At 42.4% G+C, this 20,933-nt stretch overlaps 1 protein-coding gene across 1 annotated transcript in view; it reads right to left on the bottom strand.

The window, feature by feature from the left end:
• Positions 1–20,933, bottom strand: part of mdga2a (MAM domain containing glycosylphosphatidylinositol anchor 2a) — a 652,262-nt gene that overhangs the window by 102,386 nt on the left and 528,943 nt on the right. The window lies entirely within an intron of this gene.

Here is a 20,933-nt window from a genome sequence, read left to right as displayed (position 1 = left end):
CGATGACACAAAGACAGATGGGAGAGCAAGTTGTGCAGGACATAAATAATCTGCAAATGATGTAAGATTGATTAAGTGAGTTGGCAAAAATTTGGCAGATGGACTATAATTTGGAAGGTTTTCCATGACGACAGAACAAATACAAAAGTAATATATGGTTTAAATGGAGACAGACTAAAGAATGATACAGTATAGAGAGTACATGACATCTTTGTACATGAAACACAGGAAGTTAGCAGGTAGATATGGGAGGTAATTAGAACGTTGGCCTTTACTGCACAGCAGATGGCGTATTGAAATAAGGAAATTCTCCTACAACTGTACATGGTGTCACTAAGATTGCACCTTGAGTGCTGCATACAGTAGGTTGATTCCTGGGATGAAGGGGTTGTTTTAAATGGATATATTGAGCTTATACTCATGAGAGTTTAGAAGAATGAAAGATGATCTTGTTAAAATAAATGCAATTCTGTGGAGGCATGATGGCGCTGAAAAAACATTTACCCTCATGTTGAAATCTAGAACAAAGGGCCATTGCTTCAGAATAAGAGGACACCCATTTAAAATAGAGATGAGGAACAATTTCTTCTTATTCACTTGATTTGTATGAAACAGAAGGAAACCACTTTGTCAGGTCCATGCTGGATCCCAGCAGAACTGGCAGACAGAAGACTGGTCTGACAGAGATGGCCTGAAATTTTTCCCTCTTCTACTGCTTTGATCATTGTGACACTCCCATTTCTTAGTACGATTAATTTAATCAGATCTCAATGTGATTGAACCTCATGTGAGATAAATTAAAGCCCAAAGTGCCACTGTAAACGAGGAAGGGCCAACAAATAAACAGAAATAAGGCAGGTGGAGATTTGTTTGTACGGTGGAAATACTATAAGAAGAGAAAAAGATAAAAGAACAAACTAAAGGAAGGCTTTGGAAGTTGTATTGAACGACTACAATCAGTGATTTAATTTCAACTGTAACATCAAGGAAGAAACATCCAGAAATGCCTTGATAATCTAAACAATGGAAATTGAATAACAGATCTGTCCTATTTATATGAAAATGAATTTGAGGAAAAATATGCTTTGCATTAATTAACTCCCAATGTGTATTAATTGGTTAGATATTTTAACCTATTCTGGTGATTACTGTGATAATTTGATCCTTAAAATTTCCAGAAAGGAAGCTGAATTTTAGCAACCAGATCACACTGCTTTTAACCTAGTTATTCAGTAGATGTAACATGCAAAAAATCTAACCATGTAGCAGGAATAGTGCACTCAAATGCTGGCTGAAGTTGCAAACAATCTAACACCAGTTAATCATTTCTCTTTTTTAAATTGCTCATATTACTAAATGTAGCTGATTTCTAATCTACAAGGATTGCAAAATGCAATTTCCAGAAGCACAAACCAGCTCAATGTGGTAGTGGCTCAGAATTTGTGGTAGCAAAATTACCAGGTGTAGAATTTTTTACCATGCTGGAAAAGAAGCATTAAAAGGTGCATGTAACAGGCCAACATATACTTTGTGCAAGGCCCATTGTTGCAAATTCCATTGTGCATGAAGCCCAAGGCACCTAATGCGACAGGATGCATCAGGCATCACAAACAATGGAATTGCATTAAACATGCGCAGATTATACCCTTGCATGTTGAATGCACACAAAGACTTTTCCCCCGCAAGCGGTGGATTACAGGAGGCAAATGTGGTGGTGAGAGCCCCTACGGTTGGGGGCTTAATTACTTGCTGTACCTGCATGGCAAAGTTCAGTGTTTCTGGTACGAGGGCACCAGGATCTTTATCCACCCCAACAACACTTAAAAGCATCTCACCATTTATCCTTCCTAATGAAACTGATAATCTCACACTTCCCTACATTGTACTCCATCTGCCATGCTTTTATGTACTAATTTAGCCTGAACAGACTCACTGACCTAGAAACCACGGGGCATTCAAACGATTGTATTGAATGGACATAGCCGCAGCGTGCTGTTGACCAGATGAGTCGTAAGCCTGCTGCTGAAAACTTCAACCACGGCCCAAGACATATTAGTACCTACTTGTTCTCAAATGTGCCAATAACGGTCACCCCCAAGGAAACTCAGTCCTTACAATTCTTCAAAAGGAGTAGGAGAGCTGCCAATGCCCTTGGAATTGTACCTGGCAGGTTGGCACCTTCAAAGCAAGAGAGAGGGAACAAGAGGGGAAGGAAACGCTGATGCAAAGCAGCGCCCTGCACACTGTACTGTCATGGTGTTTTACACCCTAATATTGAGCTCTGCTGCAAATCCAACACTGACAAGCAATGTCTTTGAGGTGATGCAATTGGGAAAGTCCTCTGCTTTTTGTCATTTAAGTTTTAGAGTAAAGAAATGAAATGAAAGCCCCATCTTTTCTGTTGCTGCCTGCTAACATTCTTACCTGGTTCACTCGCCATTCCCTATAACAGGTTCTCGGACACACACCCCTGCCTTGTGCATTCCAGTGCAAGTAACAAACTCATAAGTGAGACAGCACTGTGTGATAGAAGTAGGGGATATGTCAATGCATTAACATGGAATTTCTTTGTCATAAGGAGGTTAGCCTTAGCTCAGTGGGAGTATTCTCACCTTTGAGCCAGATGGTTGTGGGTTTAAGTCCCACTCCAATGCTTGAATTGCATACCTTGGCTGACACCAGTACAGATGGAGTGTTAAGCTGTTTGATGTGCTGCCTTTCAGAAGAAATGTTAAACTAAGGTCCTATCCAGCCATCTGGATATAAAAGCTCCCATGCCACTCTTCTGAGGAAAGTGTAGGAGTTCTCTGTGTGCCCTGGCCAACATTTATCTCTGTGGTTAGCACAGATTATCTGGATGCTTTTCACATTGGTTATAATGAGATTTTCCTGTGCACCATTTGGCTGCTACTTTTTGCTACGTTACAACAGTAATTCTTTGGCTGTGAAGCAATTTGGGACATCCTGAGAAAATTACAGTTGTTCCTGTCTTTGTTAAAACAGCAAGGAATTTATTAAAACAGGAATTTCATATAAATGGATTAAAATATCCATTAATTAGTTTGGACAGTAGGACACGATTTCCACCAAACACTGTGAAATTCTTATATTTATATGTTTTAGCTCCAAGCACTCAGCATTCCTCTAAAGCATTTCAAAATGATAAAATAATTTGAGCAAGTACTCCAGAGGAGATATTGGCAGACCTTCTGCACCGCTCAAGGCTGTCTTTAAGAATTAAATAAACAGTTTGTACTTACAGGTGTAAAACTTGGCAAATTTTAAAATACTGCATCAAGATTACTTCAACATACTCTACCTCCTAAATCAGTCTTTTTTTGCACAATGTTCCATTTAATGATCACTTTTTCCTGAGAGGGTTCTAATGCTACTTACTGGTTGGTTACTTGCCAATTATAACCTGGAGCTCACACTCCAGGTTCTATCCCGCTGTTGTAAGACTATTGCACGGTCTCCTAGTACGATAAACTGCACTCTTGACCTCACAGTCTACCTCATTATGGCCTTGCACCTTATTGTCTGCCTGCACTGCACTTTCTCTGTAACTATAACACTTTATTCTGCATTCTGTTATTGTTTTCCCTTGCACTAGCTCAATGCACTGTTGTGATGAAATGATCTGTATGGATGGCATGCAAAGTTTTTCATTGTACTTCGGTACATGTGGCAGTAATAAACCAATTTAAATTTAATTTTACTGTCCAACTTTAGCTTTCAATAGCAAGCAAGCAACAAAACCACCCAAATGAACCCAGTGTGGTCCCTCTGTGTGTTTCCTGCCCTTCATTAAGAACGTGTGTAATCTTCGATCTCAGCACCATTTTTAGGCACTATCCCCACATCCTTTGTTCCCCCTAACATCCAGAGTTCTATTAATCTCTATTCTGAATGGACACAGTGACTGAGTCTCCACAACCCTCTGGGTAGAGAAATCCAATGGTTCACCATCCTCTGAGTTGTGACATTTTACCTCAACTGAGTCCTGAAAGGCCTACTGCTTGTTCAAAAACAGTGCTCCTAGTCCAAGACTCCTTAGCCGGGGAAAACATCTTCCCTGCATCTAACTTGACAAACCCCTTAAAAAATTTGTAGGTTTCAATTTGATCTCATTTCATTCTCCTGAACTCTAGAGAATATAATCCCAATCTACTAATGATGAAGGGCCTCGACCCATACTTTGACTGTCCATTTCCCTCAGTAGAGGGTCCATGACCTGCTGAGTTCCACCAATGCTTTGTGTGTTGCTCTAGATTCCAGCATCTGCAGACTCTTTGGTCTCTATTAATGATCGGTCAGCATGGATGAGGTGGACAAAGGGCCTGTTTCTCTGCCGTATGACTCTATGACTCTAATCTCTCCATAACTTTTCGTTATACTTCCAAAAGGAACAGGAATACTCCCTTGAGTCCCACCAGAAAAGTTTAGACCTCACCTGCCCTGAAGTCCTCCATGCCCCACAGAAACCTTTCAGATTCACCTTCTCACATTGAATTGATGATGAAAGGTCAGCAACCTGAAACGTTAACTCTGTTACTGTCACCACAGAAGCTGCCTGACCTGCTGAGTATTTCCCCAAATGGTAGGCAGCCTAAATAGCTGATTGTCACAGAGTCAGCAGCTATTTACTGTCCATTCTGGAGGGAGGACCAGCCTAGCAGTAATGAAACCTAGCCATTATTATTGCTGCAATAATAATTCTGCATCTGGCAAAAAACTAAACAATCTTTTTCTTCCTCTCTTTAAAGCTGACATCACAACTAACTTTTTGAACCCAGTCTTTTGCTAATGGCTCAGTGCTTAATCACGGTCTCCCAATATATAAAATGATGTAAAAGACAGTCAGACCAACATAATGTGTTGTCCTGCTCTTGGTAGAAAAACTGTGAAAAGTAACTCAGCTTTGGACAAGAGATTGTGCTAAGGGCTTATGGTCTAACGACAGCTTTATTTGGAGAATTGTGAAAATAGATGAATCAGGATTTCTGGGGAATGAATAGAATCTGAGATTAAATTCCATGTCTGCCACATTTAGCTCTGGCCTAATAATGGATTGGTCCTCGTTAATACTCCCTGATCCCCAAAGCTATGAAGCAAACATCTAGGATATTAATCGCTCCACATATCCGTGATTCCATTTTGGCCTGTAGTCCTTCAAAGGCAACAATTTTATAAGTGTGCTGGTACCAATATGTCCCAAAGAGGTTGCATCATCTTAGTCTGTAATCCTTTTTATAACTTCCAATCCGAGCCTAAAGTACATATTTAATCTAGCTCCCTTTCAGAAGGATTTAATAGACTTTTTTTTTCTGGTTATCTACTTGACTTTTAACAATGGGGCCAAAACATTTTCAGTAAATCTTTGTTGAGCATACACCACAAATGTCTGATATTCCACGGGGAGGGGTGGGGGGGGGGTGTTTCTGCATCCTTTCTCCAAATACAAGAAACTGCTCTCCTGCCAGAACATTGGTGGTTGTCTCATTCTCTTGGCCTTCTACTCTCCTGAGATGCTGCTACTTGCTTCATGCTCCCTGAGCTCAATTCCCTCTCCCATTGTCTAATAATGATGTGCCCATTTGTAATACAACAAGAGAAACAGTAGCAGGAGTTGGGCATAGAGGTCCTCAAGCTGACAGTCAATAGTCATGAAAATCAAAAAAACTGTAAATCAGAAATAAAAATGGAAAATGCTTGAAAATCTCAGCAGGTCAGGCAGCAGCTGTGGAAAGAGAAGCAGAATTAATGTTTTGGTTTGAAGACCTTTCATTAGAACTGAGAAAGAGAGAAAGCAAGTTAGTTTGAACAGCAGAGCAGGGTGGTGGTGGGTAATGGATGAAACAAAGGGAACATCTGTAAAGGGCAGGCATGGTAGTGTAGTGGTTAGCGTAACACTATTACAACGCCAGCAACCTGGGTTCAATTCCAGCTGCTGTCTGTAAGGAGTTTATACGTTCTCCCCGTGTCTGCGTGGGTTTCCTCTGGGTGCTCCGGTTTCCTCCCACATTCCAAAAGACGTACGGGTTAGGAAGTTGTGGCCATGCTGTGCTGCCGCTGGAAGCGTGGCGACACTTACAGGCTGCCCCCAGAACAGTCTATGCAAAAAGATGCATTTCACTGTGTGTTTCGATGTACATGTGACTAATAAATATATCTTATCTTATAATAGGGTGAAATGATGAAATGGACAGTGAAGCTCCTTTGTCTGTGTAATGTGTTTCAAATATTGTATCAGTAAGATCATAACTGATCTTCCACCTTAATTAGACCTTGCTGTTCGATCTCCATTTCCCATGATTTGAACAATGTCAAAATAATGAGGCAATTGTTAAATAAATTCAGGGAAGCTAACCTAACTACTCACAACATTTCTTCCTGTAGTACGGCCACAGTTTGAACTATTTCCCGATGAAAATATTTGGTTCCCGGTAAATTTTGCAAGCCTTTAAAATAGTAAAACAGTCCAAGACACTGGCCTGGTCTCATGAATGAATAATGATAAGATTACAAGCATTTTTGAGAGATAAAGAAGTGCTAATTATCGCTAAGTGAAAGTCAGGCTTTGTCCTTTATCCCCCGTTTTCTTTAAATGTCACGCTGTGTCCTTTTTAAAGAGTTTATTCCTAAGAGTAGATGTTTCATTTCTACCTAAAAGTTATTAATAATTTATTTATTTAACAATTCCCTATCACTGCTTAACTCCCTTGAGAGTCATGTCAATGACAAACTAAATCTGATGGTATTTGAAAATGGTATTTCTGAAAAGTTATGTGTCCATTTTAATTTGAGACATCACGCAAATCTAAATCAAGACAAATTTGAAATGGTGTCTTTTCTACTCAAGAAATCACTTGCCATTTTCTGATTCTGAACAGAAATTCCCCTTCAGTCCATCTAAATGTATATCTTGCTGCAAAATTAGCTATGAATGACACATGCAGCTCAACAACTGCCACTCACAAGCACACATAAACAGAGTGGCTTTCAGACAAATTTCTGTTCTGCGATCCAACAGTAGAGATGAGTTACCACAGAAATATCAAAGCCCAATGGATGATAGTGAGAGTACTTGGATAATGCAAAAAATGTAATCCTTACCATTGGAAGTTAGCAATGTACTTCCTTTAATGAAAACAAAGTAAGAGACAGATATGGAAACTAAGGAAGTGTATGAAGACAATACTCATATTGTCTAGAGAGACACTAGGCTGCAAATGCTGGAACCTGGAGCAACAAACAATCTGCTGGAGGACTCAGTAGATCGAGCAGCATCTGTGGAAGGAAAGGAATTATTGACATTTCGGGTCAAAAATGTTCATCTGGACCGAGTGGAATGGGAAGAGAGCCAGTATAAAGAGGAGAGAGGGAGTGGTGAGACAGGTGCCAGAGGTGATCAGTGGACCAAGTAGGGGTGAAGGATGATGGGCAGATCGAGCCAGGTAGGGTGGAGGGGGGTGGAGTTGGGAGACAGATGGATGATGGATGGAGACAGTCCACAGAAAAGAGAAGCAGATTGAGCCAGATTTGGTGGGGGGTGGGGGTGGTGGGGGGGGGGGGGGGTAGGAAGGATGAAGGTGGAGACAGGCAAGAGAGGAACAAGCAGGAACACAAAGGCTACCAGTGCTGGAATCTGATCAGTAAGGAAGGTGATAATAGGCATCACTGGGGGAGAGATGAAGGGCAGATGAAACCAGAATTAGAAGCATATGGGGTGGGAGAGGGCGGAGGTTTGGGAGTTGGTGGGTGAAAAGTGTGGGTAGCAGGTGGATGGAACCAGAAGTTACCAGAAACTGGAAAGTTTAATGCTCAGACCACTGGGTTGTAGACTACCCTGGTGGAATATGAGGTGTTGTTCTTTGAGTTTGTGTTGGGCCTCAGCCTGGCAGTGGAGAAAGCTGAGATGTGGAAATGGGGAACTGACATGGCATGCAACTGGGAGCTGGGGATGGCCATCGTGCAGAGAGCGCAGACGCTCTGCAAACCAGCTGCCTAGTCTGCACTTGGTCTCACCGAGGTAGAGGAGGCCACATTGAGAGCACTGAATGCAGTAGATGAGGTCGGAGGAGGTGCTTATGAATCTTTGCCTCACCTGGAAGGCTGTTTATGTTCTTGGATGGTGGTGAAGGAGGAGCTTAAGGACAAGTGTTACACTTCCTGCGGTTACAGGGGAAAGTGCCAGTGGTCAGGGAGGGATGGGTGGGGAGGGATGAGTGGACCAGGGAGTCATGGAGGGATTGGTCCCTGCGGAAGAAGGAAAAGAGTGGGGAGGAGAAGATGTAACTAGTGGTGGGATCTTGTTGTAGCTGGTGGAAATGACGTATGGTCTAAATTCAAGATGTCCAATGAAGGGTCTATGACCTGATACTTTAACTCAGTTTCTCTTTCCACTGATGCTGCCTGAGCTGCTGAATGTTTATAGCATTTCTTGTTTTTATTTTGGACTTACAGTATTTACTTTTTCAAATTTTTGTTTACAAGATATTGCCTTTGCAGTTGCATTTTTATTAATACCACCCTGCTAAAATATTAACCCCATTGATTCAGGCCCTAGCATGCTTCCTTCATTAGGTGAAGTTTTATTTCCTGTCATCTCGAGGACATTTTCTGCCTTAATACATTTCTGGCATATTCTGCACTCCAGCAAACACTGCAGTGTTCAGCAAACGGAGGTGAGGAGTCCAATTTGATTCTGATTCCAGCTCACTGCTTATTACTGTAAAAAAGACCATAAAAAATGGGGTGGCTAAGGTTGGTGCATCCTGCCAAGCCCTGTTCAGCTCAAGAGCAGCATTCAGTGTTTCCAGCTTATATAAAAATCATATAGGTTGTTAAAAAATAATGATCACACTGTGTAGTAGAAATTCATGCTTGGTTGGATGTAGTAAACAAGCAATATAGTGGACGAGGCCACAGAACTCAACTACTGAAATTGAGTTCCATTGACAAGAGAATTTTGAGATGGAGTACAAAACACACCACTCCATTATATTGTAGATTTAGCTATATCCCACAGTGTATTTACATTAAAAAATATGCAGTAAATATAACTTTTCCCCAATTCCTGGGGCTTTACTTACTTAAATTATTTTTGAAAGCCACCAATTCAGCTGCTTACAAAGAGAGTCATAGAGTAATATAGCATGGAAACAGGCCATTTGGCCCAACTGGTCCAGGCGGACCAAGATGCTTGTCTAAGCTTGTCCTGTTTGGCCCATATCCCTCTAAACCTTTCCTATCCATGTATTTGTCCAAGTGTTTTTTAAATGTTGTTAATGTACCTGCCTCAACCACTTCCTCTGGCAGCTCATTCCATACACGCAAAACCCCCTGGGTGAACAAGTTGCCCCTCAGATCCCTTTTAAATCTTTACCCTCTCACCTTAAACCTCTAGATTTTGATTCCGTTTCCCTGGGGAAAAGACTGTGCATTCACCCTATCTATGCCCCTCATGATTTTACACACCTCTATAAGTTCACTCCTCAGTCCAATAGCCAGTAACCAAGGGAGAACATTTAGAAGAAAGCAGGGGCCTGAGACCAATTGGATAGCTCTCTGAAACAGTCAGCACAGGCATAGTGGGCTGGTAGCCCATTTCTGTGTTGTAAGATTCTATGCAGTAGAATTTATCCTCACCTGCAAGTACAAGGTGAGTGATAAAGCACTGGAGGTGCATTGTTGCCCATGTCTGAAACTCAGATTTACTGGTTTCACTAGAAATATAGACAGGCAGTGGAGGACAACACACACTTGTTTCTCTATGTCACCTTTAGCAATGGAAACAGAGATAAAACTTCTACCTAAATTTGACACTATTTGCGTTTACACAAAAGGGAGCACAGTGAGGAGGGGAAGAGAATGGAGGAAGGAACAGGAGTCATTTGAGACACACTAAAAATTGGACTGCATAGCTCTGACTACAGAGCTCTAATATGGTCAGCAGGCTGAGTGAGCACAGTTCTGATGAGAAGTATGCTACTGGCTACACTGCAGGTCCTCCCCAGGTTATGGCAGAGTTCCGTTCCCATGAACTGTTCGTAATCTGAAGTTCACAAGTTGGAAATGTGGCGGTGAACCATGTTCCCAGGCAGCAGAAGATGTCTGGAGCCCCGCAGCAACCGGCAAATCCTTCCCGCCGGACTCCCAAACACTCGTTTGTAGGTACAGGCTATACACAAGTTGGGTGTTCATAACCTGGGGAGGACCTGTACATTGTTTATTGACAGCAGAAACATGCATTGGATTCCCTCCAACATGGGTTCCTACTTAGGAAGTGCTCCTGACTTTACATTAAAGGAACCAATTGTCACTACAACTTCTGCAACACCCCCAACCCCCTACTATTCTCAAGACTCCATTAACATAGAACACTACAGCACAGTACAGGCCCTTTGGCCCACCATGTTGTGCTGACATTTTATCCTGCTCTAAGATCTATCTAACCCTTCCCTCCCACATAGCCCCCTATTTTTCTATCATTTGTGTGTCTATCTAAGAGTCTCTTAAATGTCCCTAATGTATCTGCCCCCATTAGTAAGCAAGAGCTACATGATTGGAGGTGCTGTGCACGAAGCATTAAACTGAAGTCAAGCATAGCCTCTCAGATTAACAAATAAAATCCCACACTACTGTTAAAAAATACAATTATCAAAACTTTCTTTATCACTACTTATCTATCAGCCAAGATCTGAAAGAGATTGTCATTATTATAAATATTGAAAAAAATAAATACCTGCAGATACTTGAAAAATTAAAAGAAAAAGCAGAACGTGAAGGGAACACTCAGCAAGTTAGGTAACATCTCTGTGCAACTTTACTTCCTTTAATTCTAATTGAAACCTCTTAATTCACCAGCCTGATAATTTTCCTTTATAATAATGCTGCGTTGTTAGGAAAAACTGAATACATTGTTCACAAACGAATTGAAGTTAGCTCCTAGACAGATTGTCCAAGATGTTAGACAAATGTTGCTGTCTTCTGAGAGAATAAAGCAATCTGAAATAGAGTCGAAGGAACAGAATGGATGTTATCTCAGCTCTGGCTGATTGAGAATGGTGTTCAGTTCCATTCAAACCATAACATGTTTGGCTTGTCCAGGATAAAAGCATTCAATAGCATGGAAAGCTTTTCTTCAAATAACATGCTTCAATAACATATTGCTTTTATTAATTAACTTTAAAAAAAAGATTCAATGTGGATATTACATTTTAGATGGTACAAGTTAATGAAGCAAATGCAAATTATTGAAGATATCACTAGTTATTTCTAACTCATTCCTACTGAGCCAATATGCTGCTTGAAGTAATGCATTATCTTATAATCAATAACACTGAATTATTACTTGTGCACAATTGTAATGTCTATTCTAGTTTAACGATTCAAACTAGAGCAAGGTGTTCATTTTGTATTTTCTGTGCATCTGGCCCCAGCCAGCACTACTAAATTATATTGTAAGCATCAGTGCTAATTTTGACACAACCATTTAGCTTAAGGATGACCTAGTTTTGTTGCCTTCTTTTCACACTTCAAGTAGATGGGCAAATAGCAATCTCAGTTGATTCATCCATTCATTCTATTGAATATACTAAATTGTTGCAAAATGGCTGCTGTGCTGACCTCACCTTAGTGGCAAAACCTGCTCAATTATTAGCTTAAGTTGAAAACCTTGTGCTGAATTAAGGACTCAGAAACTTTACAAGATTTCTCTCCACATCAGATTGACATACTATAGTTGTATAGAACATTTCCAGGTTCAAGAACCCTGCATCAGCATCAAATACTACTGGGTTAGACACAGCAAACACAGCTTCTCTATTGAAACAAGCCCCTCTACATGTCTCAACAAAATCCGCGGCCTTATGAGAGAATCCCACAGCACCAGTTTGAAAAACAATCTATGCAATCTCCCGTGTAGGAGAATGGCCAGCGGATGATCATTTAATAACCACGGCGAGGCCTCATTTCTTGAGATAGATACTGAATTCTGAATGGATTTGCTTTATTGTTTCCTATGCCTCATTCCCAACTTCTATTATTGAAATGCAATTCCTGGGGCTCTTGTAAATGTTTTAACATTACAGTATTTCCTCAAAACTATTTTGTCTGGATGTTTATGTTTAAAAAAAAGCTGCTCCTCTTGGGGGAAACTATCTCCATATTTCTACGTCTTGCTACATTATGAATCACAGTGTGCCTCATTCTCTTCAGTCCTGTCCACATTCGACAATGATATACATATCAATCAGAATGCTTCCAGTAGTTCTGTATTCCTTAAACTCCTTAATGGTAGTCTGTTCAAAAATCTAGTGATTCAGTTTAGCCTTGGCGGTGGGGAAGCTGTTAGAAATGATAAGCGGGGACAAAACTCATAATCGTTTGGACAAGAATGGATTAATAAATGGAAATCAGCATGATTTGTTAAAGCAATAAGCAAACTGCTGGAGGAACTCAGCGGGTCAGGCAGCATCTGCAGAGGCAGAAGGATGGTCGATGTCTTGGGCCGAGAACCTGCAACAGGACTGAGTGTGTAGAGAGGAGATGGCCAGAATAAAGAGATGAAGAGGTGAGAGGGAGGGGGAAGGGAGGAGCTGGCAGGCGATCGATGGAACCTGGTGAGGAGGGGGATGAGGAGGGGTGGAGTTGACAGGCAGTAGCTGATAGGTGACAGGTAGAGAAAAATAAGTAGAGAGAAAAAAAGGGGGCAAAAGGAGCCAGCTTGCAGAGGGTGGAGGGTTGCATGGATGGAGGTTGAGACAGAGGCTGGAGGTTGATAAGTGGAGACACAAGAGGATGCAGTTTGCTGGTATCTGATAAGTAGGGAAGGTGATAGGTGCAACCAGATAAGGAAGGGATGATGGGCAGATGGAACCAGCTGGGGAAGGAGACAGGGGACCCAGAAGGTTAAGTGCATGGCTGATAGGCAGATGGAGTCAGGTGGGAGAGGGGAATGAAACTAGAGAAGGGAAGCTGAGGGGAGGGGAGGAAAAAAGGGGTGGGGGATCAGAAGGAGAGAAAAAGGAACACAGGAGGTGTGGGATACCTGAAATTGGAAAATTCAATGTGTTCCTACCATTGGCTTGTCAGCTTCCCAGATGGAACGTGAGGTGTTTGTGCTTCTAATTTGCGTTTGGCCTCACCCTGGTAGTGGAAAAGGCCAAGGCTTAATCAACAAATGGATTTTTGCAGAAATAAAAGACGGCTGATGAGGGCAATGCAGTTAATATGCATATTAAAGCATTTGATAAACTGTCACGCAATAAGCTTGTCAGAAAATGAAGGAGCAGAGGGAGCATGGATACTGGCCGAGCACCAGTTGCAACTGCATCGTTGCTGTGAGTCATTGGTTGTCTTTTTCATGGCTGTCATCAGCAGGGCAGTCTTTGCCTCTGGTAAATCCGGTAAAAGTGCAAAGACATCGAGGAGGGTGGACTGTGCAGGATGAACTCTTTATGAAAGCAGCCCAGGACTTAGAATCCACCAGAAGAAAGGTTTCAGCTGGTTACAAACCAGATGCACATCGATAGAGTGGAGGCTCCTGTGACTTACAAGCTCTTCTCACTCTCAGGTTGTCCCTCAGTATCGAGGGTGATCTGCTTCTGCTCTAGTTCTATGGGTTCTGAGGTGGCTGATGAGGGCAATGTGTGACTTGCAGATGTGACCAGAGGTGAGGCAGGTGATGCTTGTGAGCAGGTAGTTTGGGAGGTGATGCACTCCTTCCATTGCTTATGTTGAGTCTCTGTGTGCTCCTGACATATGTGCTCAAAGTTCTCAATGCCAGATTGAATGCTCCATCTCCATTTTGAGCGATGGGAACATTACACTTTTCAAGGAGACTTTGAGAATATCCTTGACTGTTCTCTCAGCCCACCTGGTAAGCTCTTACCATGAGAGAGCTCAGAGACCAGTGCCTATTTTTTAAGTCTGACGTTGTCCATGCAAATGATGTGGCCTGCCCATCAGAGCCGACTGTGGTTAAGCTCTTAATTTTCAAGTACTCTTCTTCAAACTACCAAAGGTTGTCTTGGTGCACTGAAAAGATGGTGAACAAGTAGTGCCCATGACTTAGGGAAGCAGTTCACTTATTGTAGCGTAGTGTCATTGACCCATATTGTTGGAAGATGGTGTTGTTCAGTGGGGACAGTTTGGTAGAGAGTCTTTGTTTTGCAGATGCCATATAAGGCCCATTCTTTGGTGTGCTTCAACAACAAGCACCGCATGATGGACTGGAGTGTGCAGTAGATGGCTCCCTGAACCAGTAGGATGGCTTCACATGGTGGAAGCCACTCATTTCGAGTGATTTCAATTCAAGCAAAGTTCCCTCCCTGGAAAACATGGCATCGGCCTCCTGTTTGATGCACTTTTTTTTTATTTACAGCGTGGTAACAGGCCCTTCCGGCCCAACAAGTTCGTGCCGCCCATTTTAAACCCAAATTAACCTACCTGTACGTCTTTGGAATGTGGGAGGAAACCGGAGCACCCGGAGGAAACCCACACAGACACGGGAGAACGTACAAACTCCTTACAGACAGCGACGGGAAATTGAACCCCGAACGCTGGCGCTGTAATAGCGTCGCGCAAACCGCTACGCTACTGTGCCGCCAACTGCAAAATCCCACAAGAGTCTCAAGGGAGATCTTGGGATGATCCTGAGGCAAAGAAAGTTAAGGGCATTGGTGGCAAATGTGGTCACAGGTCCTGTCACAGGAATCTGCAAGTGTCTGTCAGTACCTTGTATGATCTCCCAATCCTCCAAGGGCATTGCTGTTCAAAATTGTTAAGGAAGCCTTTCCTCTATGTTTAATGGGTTTGGTAGGAGAGATTCATACCTTGGCTGGTTCCCCTCTTCCTCCAACTGTAGGTGTGTGAGGATCTGCCTGCTACCATTCACCATGGTTCTGCTCTGTGTAGTGAAGCAAAACAGTACCCATGGTAATGTGGACAATGAGACCTGCAAACTGCGGGTTATTGAGTCACCTCCAAAGTTTGGATCCAGAACTGAAATTGTAACAAGATTTGCTCCTTGCTTTTGAAACAACTTCCCAGCACAACATTTGTGACTGAAATCTTTTACAAAATCATTCAACAAAGCAGCTGTGAGACTGATGTAGTCACAGATTTGCCTGCCAAACCTTCAGCCCTCTGCATTGTTCTCACCTTGCATTGTTTCAGTCAGGCCTGCAAAACGCAAGCCGGCTAGCTTAATGTTCAATAGTCCATTAAAAATTGTGGATTTACATTGATAGTTGGAAACTGCCTCTCTGGCGATCAGTCAGATGCAGTCTGCCACGCTCAGGTTAAATGCAGAAGCTGAGACACCATATTTATCTCCAAAACCCATCCCACACACAGCAGTTAAAATCAGGAGCTCTCTGCACTTTTCTCTACCTCCTCCACTCTGCCTGGCGTCGTCTCCTCAACCTATTCCTCCTCTTGACTAAGTGAGACACTTAGCAAGACTCCCACGACTTACTTATGCCTTTCTCCTGGTGACCCCTACAAATGTCAATAAGTTACAAGACTTCACTCTTCTTAAGGGATGTTCTCAGAGAATTTCAAGGATAAATGTATGTCAATTCGAGTTTACTATCATGTGCACAGGTACAGTGAGGTACAGATACAATGAAAAACTTGCTTGCAGCAGTGTCACAGGTTCAGACAATAGAGAGGACATAGATTATACCAGACAGTGAAGAAAAAAGACCGTACAAAACAAGACAGTAGTGCAAAAAAAGTAACCACAATAGAGACTTCGAGAGATCGAATTTGAAGGTAAAATACAAGATTAATGGCAGGACTCTTAGCAGTGTGGAGGAACAGGGGGATCTTGGGTCCATATTCATAGATCCCTCAAGGTTGCCACGCAGGTCAATAGGGTTGTTAAGAAGGCATATGGAGTATCGGCCTTCATTAGTTGGGGTACTGAGTTCAAGAGCCGTGAGGTGATGTTGCAGCTCTATAGAACTCTGGTTAGACCACACTTGGAGTATTGTGTTCAGTTCTGGTTGCCTCATTATAGGAAGGATGTGGAAGCTTTAGAGAGGGTGCAGAGGAGATTTACCAGGATGCTGCCTAGATTGGAAAGCACGTCTTATGAGGATAGGTTGAGTGAGCTAAGGCTTTTCTCTTTGGAGAGAAGGAGGATGAGAGGTGACTTGATAGACAAACTGATAAGAGGCATAGACCGAGTGGACAGTCAGAGACTTTTTCCCAGGGCGAAAATGGCTAACATGAGGGGACATAATTTTAAGGTGATTGGAGGAAGGTATAAGGGGGATGTCAGAGGTAAGTTTTTTTTACACAGAGAGTGGTAGGTGCATGGAACGCACTGCCAGCAGAGGTTGCGGGGGCAGGTACATTTGGGACATTTAAGAGACTCTTAGAACAGGGAGCTATGTGGGAGGGAAGGGTTAGATAGATATTAGAGCAGGATAAAATGTCGGCACAACATCGTGGGCTGAAGGGCCTGTACTGTGCTGTAGTGTTCTATGTTCTAGAGACAAGTCCAGGGCAGTGCAAGAGGTGATCCATAGTGTTCTGTTGCTGAGGTAGGATTAGGTGTGCTCACATGTGAGTGTTCTGATGTAAACACACGATAGTCAATTAATTTCCAGTTGATAAATGAGAAGTGCAAGTTGAACACAGCCTCACAAGGCACTCCCAATCTTTATCAACAATGACTCTGTCTTACTGGTTATTTATAGAAGTTAGTGATTGCACTTCTTCCTAACAAATTTGTGTGAAGTTTTTTTTTGTGAACATTAGAGGCTAATTAATTCATATCAGAGGTTTAATCTACCTCAGAGCAATAATTAAGTTCCTTTACCATGAATGGAGCAACACACAAAATGCTGGAGGAGCCTAGCAGGTCAGGCAGCATCTATGGAGGGAAATAAACAGTCGACGCTTTGGGTCGAGACCCTTTATCAGGACTGGAAAGGAAGAGGGTAGAAGCCAGAATAAAAAGGCAGGGGGAAAGGGAGCACCTTCACTCCGTCTGCCACAACAGCCATGATCCCCCGGTGGCCAGCCACTTAAATTCCACTTCCCACATTGACATATCTGTCCACAGCCTTCTCCACTGCCACGTTGAGGCCAGACGCAGGTTGGAGGAGTAACACCTCATATTTCGTCTTGGTAGTCTCCAACCTGATGGCATTAACATCGATTTCTCCAACTTCCGATACCCACTCCCCTCTGTTTTCCCTTTTCCCCACCCCCCCTTTGTTCTCCCTCATTCCTGCGGCTTCTCTTTCCCCTCCCCTGCCCATCACCTCCCTCTGGTTCCCCACCTCCTTCCCTTTATTCCATGGTCTACTGTCCTCTCCTATCGGATTCTTTCTTCTTCAGCCCTTTGCCTCTTCCACCTATCACCTCCCAGCTTCTCACATCATTCCCATTCATCCCCCCTCACTCACCCATCCTACCTTCCCCCCTCACCTGGATTCACCTGTCACCTGTCAGCTTGTGCTCCTCTGTCTCCCCCCACCTTTTTATTCTGGCTTCTGCCCTCTTCCTTTCCAGTCCTGATGAAGGGTCTCGACCCAAAACGTTGATTGTTTATTTCCCTCCATCGATGCTGCCTGACCTGCTGTGTTCCTCCAACATTTTGTGTGTTGCTCCAGATTCCAGCACCTGCAGAATCTCCTGTGTCTGTGTTTACCATGAATGGATTTTGCCACAAAGTGTGCTAACTTGGCGTTGCAGTTCAAGACCCCATCTTGGTCACCTCGCAGACTCGATAACCCCTAAACTGTCAGTATTTCTGGGGAGAAAAGTCTCCAGTAAGGAACAATTGTATTTATGAAAGATCAGTTTTTAGAAAGTCTTGCTAACGTTGTGCAAGTCGTTTCTTGGCTTATGCAGCACCGTGTAAAGAGGCATTCCCTAGACTGGTGCATGCTAAAGGCCATATTACCTTAATTACATAGGTTAAAAGAAATAGCACACAGGTCCACGTAGATTTGCTTCTCTGGAATTTTGTTAATTTCTTTTTTAATTGTAATTAATTTGAGGAAACAGTAGATAAGAGAACACCATTGCTCTCTGGCATGCTGAATTTTAAAGAATGTATTTATCATGCCTTACGGCAAAGTGAACATGAAACAATCTCCAAAACCTTATTATAATTTTACAGAATCATAGGATGGTTATAGCATAGAAGGAGGCAATTTGCCCATCAAGACAGTACTGGCTTTGCGGAAGAGCAGTTTGGTTACTCCCCATATCCTTCTAAATTCTTTCCTTTAAGAAAAAGAAGCAGGAACAGGACATCCAGGTCCTTGTGCCCGCTCCATTCTTCAAGAAGACAACTCATGTTCAATGATCTTGTGGCACTTTAGAATTGTGCCCTCTAATTTATATTACTTCTCATTCTTCCTTCCAAAATGTAACACATCATTTTTCTCACCATTAAATTTCATCCGTCACTGGTCTTCCCATTTCATCAGTCTTCCTATACCTCCTTGAAGTCTATTACTATCCTCCTCTTATATCTCCAAACTTTGTTATGTAAAAGTCTGGAAATTTTGCCTTGTACACACTTGTTCAAATGAATATGAAATAATATGTTTCAAGAAAAGCAGCAATCCTTCCACAAACGTCTGGGGAACTGCATTGTACACAATACGCCACACAATACTCCACATTGTGCACTTCCCTCCGGTCTGAAATACACCTCTTCACTACTACTATGTTTCCTGTTACTTAGAGTCATTGAGTGGTACAGCACAGAAATTGGCCCTTTGGCCCAATGCATCCATGGCGACCATCATGTCTATCTGCACCAATCCCATTTCCCCACATTAGGCCCATATTCCACAACTCTTCACTATCCAAGTAGCTGTCCAAATGCCTTTTAAATGCTGTAATTATACCTGCCTTTACCACTTCCTCTGGCAATAACCAATTTTGTATCCATGCTACTGCATTTCCTTTTACTCCATGCTCTTCAGTCTTGATAATGAGTTGATGATGTGCATCTAATCAAATGTACCTTCAGAAATCCATTGATACCACATCAAGCACATTTCCCTCATTGACCTGTTTCCATGCTGTATTACTCTATGACTCTATGACCACTTAAAACATCGAACAGTGGAGCACAGGAGCAGGCCCTTTGGCCCACCATGTCTGCACCGGCCATGATACCAATCTAAACTAATCCCATCTGCTGCGTGTGGTCCATATCCCTCCATTTCCTGCATATTCATATATCTGTCTAAATGCCTCTTGCTGTTGTATTTGCTTCTACCACCCCCTGTCTCTGGCAATGTGTTCCAGGCACCTACCACTCTGCATGTAAAAGAAAACTTGCCTCTTTAAATTTCCTTTAAAATTTCCCCCCTCCCACCTTAAGTCTATGCCCACTAATATTTGATATTTCTACCCTGGGAAAAAGACTCCATCCACCCCATCTATGCCTCTTATAATTTTATATCATTCTATCAGGTCACCCCTCAGCCTCCAGTGCACCAGAGAAAACAATCCAGATTTGTCCAACCTCTCCTTATACTGAATAACCTCTAATCCAAGCAACATCCTGGTGAACCTCTTCTGCACCCTCTCCAAAGCCTCCACATCCTTCCCAAATTGTGGTGACCAGAACCGCATACAATACTCCAAATGTGGCCTGTCTAAAGTTTTATACAGCTGCAACTTGACTTTCCAATTTTCATACTCAATGCTCCGAGTGATGAAGGCAAACATTTCTGTTGCTTCCTCAAAAAACTCTATCATGTTAGTTATATATGATTTAACAAACCTATGCTGGTTTTCTCTATTCAGTTCAAACTTGTCCAAGTGTGGACTATTCTATCTCTGATTATTGTTTCTCGAGCTCTCCCACCACTGAAGTTAAACTGACTAGTCCGTGGTTACTATGTTCATCTCCACATCCTTTTTCAAAGCAGGGTATAAAATTTGCAATGTTCCTGTGGAATTTATGAAGTTTGGAAGATTATGGCCAGGACCTCTGCAACTCCCTCTCTTCCCGCCCTCAACAAACAAGGGTGCAAACCATCTGCATCAGGTGATTTGTCCACCAATCTTTCTAATCCTGACAATTTTCAGCCCATACAGAACCTCAATTACATTTGCCTCTGCTGCAGCGTTTTTGGATTCCTTTTTATGCTTGCTGCCAGACTTTTCTGATGCTCTTTCCTTGCCTCTCCTATTTCTGTATTGTCTGCCCCTCTGAACTTTCAGTCGGGCTTACAACCTGGCAGCTGTCATGTGCTCTTTATTCTATTTTACTCTCTATCTTTTAGGTTATTCATGCACCACTGGATTTAATTTCCCTGTCCTTATGTACCTAGAATGTTGCTGAAACATGTTTAAGTGTTCAATAGGAAATAAAACAATCATGGTCAGCAGCAGCAGCAGTAGTTCAGTTTATGATTTTGTGTACCAATCTTTGCTTCCCATTTACCCATACCAGATCTGGTCTCATCCTATGGAAATTGGCCCTCCCCCAGTTGGCCAGTCTTACCCAGTCTATGTCCTTTTCCAAAGCTATTCTACACTTTATCATATAATAATTGCTATTTCTTAAAAGTTCCCCACTGATAGTTGCTCCACTTGGCCTGGTTCATTCCCCAGAAACACATCCAGCAACACTGCCTTCCTTGTTGATCTCGAACCACACAAATCAGTAAAGTTCTCCACAGCAGACTTCAGAGACTCCTTCCCAGCTTGTCCCATACGTTATTGCTATCCCAATCTATGTATAGTTGAAGACTACGGCTTTTGCACATCTCTGCAATTTTATTCAAGTTTGCTCCTCAATATCCTTCCCAGTATTGGAATGGACCAAGTAGCTTAGACAGACCTTTGTTGTTTCTTAATGTGGTATTGGTATATTATTGTCACTTGTACCGAGGTACAGTGAAAAACTTGTCTTGCATACTGATTGTACAGGTTAA

This window comes from Pristis pectinata, chromosome 1 (assembly GCF_009764475.1).
Source record: "Pristis pectinata isolate sPriPec2 chromosome 1, sPriPec2.1.pri, whole genome shotgun sequence".
Lineage (NCBI taxonomy): Eukaryota > Metazoa > Chordata > Chondrichthyes > Rhinopristiformes > Pristidae > Pristis > Pristis pectinata.
The sequence above is the reverse complement of the archived record's forward strand: the minus strand, read 5'-3'. Positions and strand labels throughout refer to the sequence as shown.